General features: G+C 35.1%; 1 pseudogene; it reads left to right on the top strand.

Moving 5' to 3' along the window:
- Positions 1–3,920, top strand: part of LOC107665760 (G protein-coupled receptor kinase 5-like) — an 18,198-nt pseudogene extending 14,278 nt beyond the window's left edge.

Below are 3,920 nucleotides of genomic sequence, written 5' to 3'. Positions count from 1 at the left end.
CCCCAAAAAAAAAAAAACAACAATTGATAACTTTTTGGGGATTTTTTCCCCCCACCTTGTCACACTCAGTGTTCCTGCTCAAAAATGACCTGCCTACAAAAAAATTGTAATAAAATAATAATAAATACATAAATAGTTTATTAATTATGTTATTAATTTTATTATTAATTATTTAGTAATCAATTTCTCATTATGTCATATTATTACCAAATATTGGATTCGATCTATTTGCCAACTTCTTTTCTTTCAGTTAACAGGTTTTGTATTTCTTATTGGAACTGGTTAATCGTAGGCCTCATTGATCTGAGCTTATGCATCTCAGTTTATGAGAGAACATTGCCAAAATTATCCGCAAATAATGCTTTTTTTCATTCAAAAATTAGATGCATGAGCTCATATAAATGAGGCTTATGATCAATCAGTTCCAAAAAGAAATGCAAAACCTGTGCTAATTGGAAGAAAACCAAGTTGACAAACATACTGAATTCAAGATTTGATGATAATTGAGCATGATGAGAGATTTACAAGCTATTTTTAAAAGGCCAGTCATTTTTGAGCAGGAACTTCAAATTAGGTAAAACAAAATTAGCATTAATATAATATGGCCAGATGTTTTACTTTTTATTTTTACAGTTTTTATTTTTATTTTTTAATTTCATTTTATTCTGCATAAAGGCAGAATGATAACCTATGGGTGCCGCGTGCCGCCACCTTTTCTTCCTGCCATGAATGCTGGTTTTTCACCTGAAAACAATCCTGTGACGTTATTCTCTCCACCAGCCGAGAGCCGTTTACTGCGCAGACGTCCTGGACATCGATCAGTTCTCAGGAGTGAGCGGAGTGAGCCTCGGTGAGGTCGATGAAAATTTCTACAGCAAGTTTAACACGGGAAGCGTGTGGCAGAATGGGCAGAATGAGGTAAGGAAGAAACATCAGAGTAAGAAGGACAATTTATGCTCAATGTTTCATATGTGACCCTGGAGCACAAAACCAGTAGTAGCACAGGTATATTTGTAGCAATAGCCAACAATACATTGTATGGGTCAAAATTATACATTTTTCTTTTATGCCAAAAATCATTAGGATATTAAGTAAAGATTATGTTCCATGAAAATATTTAGTAAATTTTGTACCGTAAATATATAAAAACTGAATTTTTGATTAGTAATATGCATTGCTAAGGGCTTCATTTAGACAACTTTAAAGGCGATTTTCTCAATATTTAGATTTTTTGCACCCTCAGATTCCAGATTTTAAAATATCTCGGCCAAAAATTGTCCTGTCCTACCATACATCAATGGAAAGCTTATTTATTCAGCTTTCAGATGATGCATAAATCTCAATTTCAAAAAACTGACCTTTACGACTGGTTTTGGGTCACATATATGCTTTTATAAAATTCATTTAGATGATAGAGACCGAGTGCTTCAAAGACCTGAATGTGTTCGGGCCACGAGGAACAAGAACACCAGATCTGGACCGCAGCATTGTGATCCCAAAGACCAGCTCCGAGACTCAGCTCATCCATCGGAGTCCTCCTGAATACGGCCGGCTGCTGAACCGATTCTTCAAGAGACTCGTAAGGAGCCCTTTCAAATGACAACTCTGCACTTTATTACACACAAACTAGCTATGTTTACATGCATACAAATAGTTGGTTAGTAATTTGATTGTAAAGACTTCATGTGAACACCTCAATCGGTCCGACTGAGCTTGATCCGAACTAAATTTTGATTAGATTGACAGGAAAAAAGTTATGGAAGCCAAAACAGGTTAATAAAAATTAGTTGCAAATTTTTCTCAAAACTCCAAGAATTTAAAGATACAAGCTCGCAATTGCAAGAAAAAAGTCAGAATTGTAAGATATAAACGCACAATTGCAAGAAAAAAGTCAGAATTGTGAGATATAAACTCACAATTGCAAGAAAAAAGTCAGAATTGTGAGATATAAACGCACAATTGCAAGAAAAAAGTCAGAATTGTAAGATATAAACTCACAATTGCAAGAAAAAAGTCAGAATTGTAAAGACATAAACGCACAATTGCAATATAAGTTTATATCTTACAATTCTGACTTTCCAAAAGCCACAATTAACAAAAACAAATGTGTGACAGTGCTGTGATTAAGACTATTCTGTCATTTACAACTTACAAATTATTATTTTTTTTTATTTAAATAACTCCCACCTGTTGCAAAATTCCTGTAACTTTTGTCGTATGATTTATAGCTCCACAAATAGCTCTTAAAAATGAATGTCATGCCAAATATGTTGAAGATTCGCAGCTATGTTGTCAGTTTTTTTTCCCACATAAAAAAGCATTTAATCCATTCACTTCAATTCTCTCTGGGGCATTACACATATTTGAGCTTGTAGGCTTGATTAAAAGGATAGTTCATCCAAAAATAAAAATTCTGTCATCATTTACTCGCCCTCAAGTTGTTCCAAACTTGCATTGCAAACTTGCAAACGTGCTAGGAGTTACTTTCTTCTGTTGGACGCAAAAGTCAATGTTTTACAGAATGTGGGTATAATAACCAAACAGTTTTTGGTGTCCATTGACTTCCAAACTATTTTTTCCATACTGTGGAAGTCAATAGCTCAAATTGTTCAAAATATCTTTTTATGTTCAACAGTAGAAAGAAACTCGTACAAGTTTGGAACAACTTGAGGGCGAGTAGGCTACATTTTCGAGGATTATTTTACCGTTTAAAATTATTTACCGTTGATTTAAGTACTTTAGGCGTCGAGGTGTGATATGTAAATACATTCCTAGACATCCTACATTCATCATTTCGACAGTTCTTAACTCATGTATACTAACAACTGACAAAATAATTTACTTGGGTGTTAAACGAGTATTAGCAACTGTTCTTACCTAGAGTAGGCTACTTAAAAAGATCCGCCTATTATTATCTTTCTGTTTGTCAACGCGGTGAAATCGTGAAAACTTGTGAAATTCCCAAATGGCGTCGACTCCTATTGACACAAATTGATTTCGCCCGCGTAAATTAACCGAATATCGGTAAATGTAACTTCACTGATAATCTTCTCCAAAAAACAACAACCGGAGTCCGTGAGATCAGTTCGATTGAATCTTGTGAACCGGATCGAGCGATTCATTAAAAAAAATCCGATTCTAAAGGAACGGTTTATTCGACTGAATCTTGTGAACCGGATCGAGCGATTCATAAAAAAAGATCCGATTCTAAAGGAACGGTTTATTCGATTGAATCTTGTGAACCGGATCGAGCGATTCATAAAAAAATATCCGATTCTAAAGGAACGGTTTATTCGATTGAATCGTGTGAACCGGATCGAGCGATTCATACAAAAATATCCGATTCAAAAGGAACGGTTTATTCGATTGAATCGTGTGAACCGGATCGAGCGATTCATACAAAAATATCCGATTCAAAAGGAACGGTTTATTCGATTGAATCGTGTGAACCGGATCGAGCGATTCATAAAAAAAGATCCGATTCAAAAGGAACGGTTTATTTACGAATCAAATCGAATCTCGCTACTTACCTCACAAAAGCGCCAAGAGAGCAAGGGATGTCATTTTCAGTTAATAACATGGAATATTAATGTTAATTACAAATAAAATTCACAATAATAAAAATAAAAACCGTTTCCTTTGTATTTCCATTGTTGTAGCACAGGGGGCAGTCCGCTGAACCCATATATCGCTCCTTATCCAGCCAGAGTACTGAATGACTTCTGCAGAAGAGGACAAAACAAAACACTCTCCTTTTATCCTCGTGATTTCTGATTCATGTAAAAGACACGATGGCTTCCTCACTGGAGAGGTTGTTTAAAGTGTCAGTGTTTATTGAAAAGACTTATGTTTACTGTGTTACAAACCCTGCTACAGTCTGCAGGGTTTGGGTACTTTTCTCAAGCTTTCATATGACCAAA

The sequence above is a fragment of the Sinocyclocheilus anshuiensis genome, unplaced genomic scaffold, assembly GCF_001515605.1.
Source record: "Sinocyclocheilus anshuiensis isolate Anshui unplaced genomic scaffold, SAMN03320099.WGS_v1.1 scaffold743, whole genome shotgun sequence".
NCBI classification, from domain to species: domain Eukaryota; kingdom Metazoa; phylum Chordata; class Actinopteri; order Cypriniformes; family Cyprinidae; genus Sinocyclocheilus; species Sinocyclocheilus anshuiensis.
This window is presented reverse-complemented; position numbering and strand designations above follow the sequence as displayed.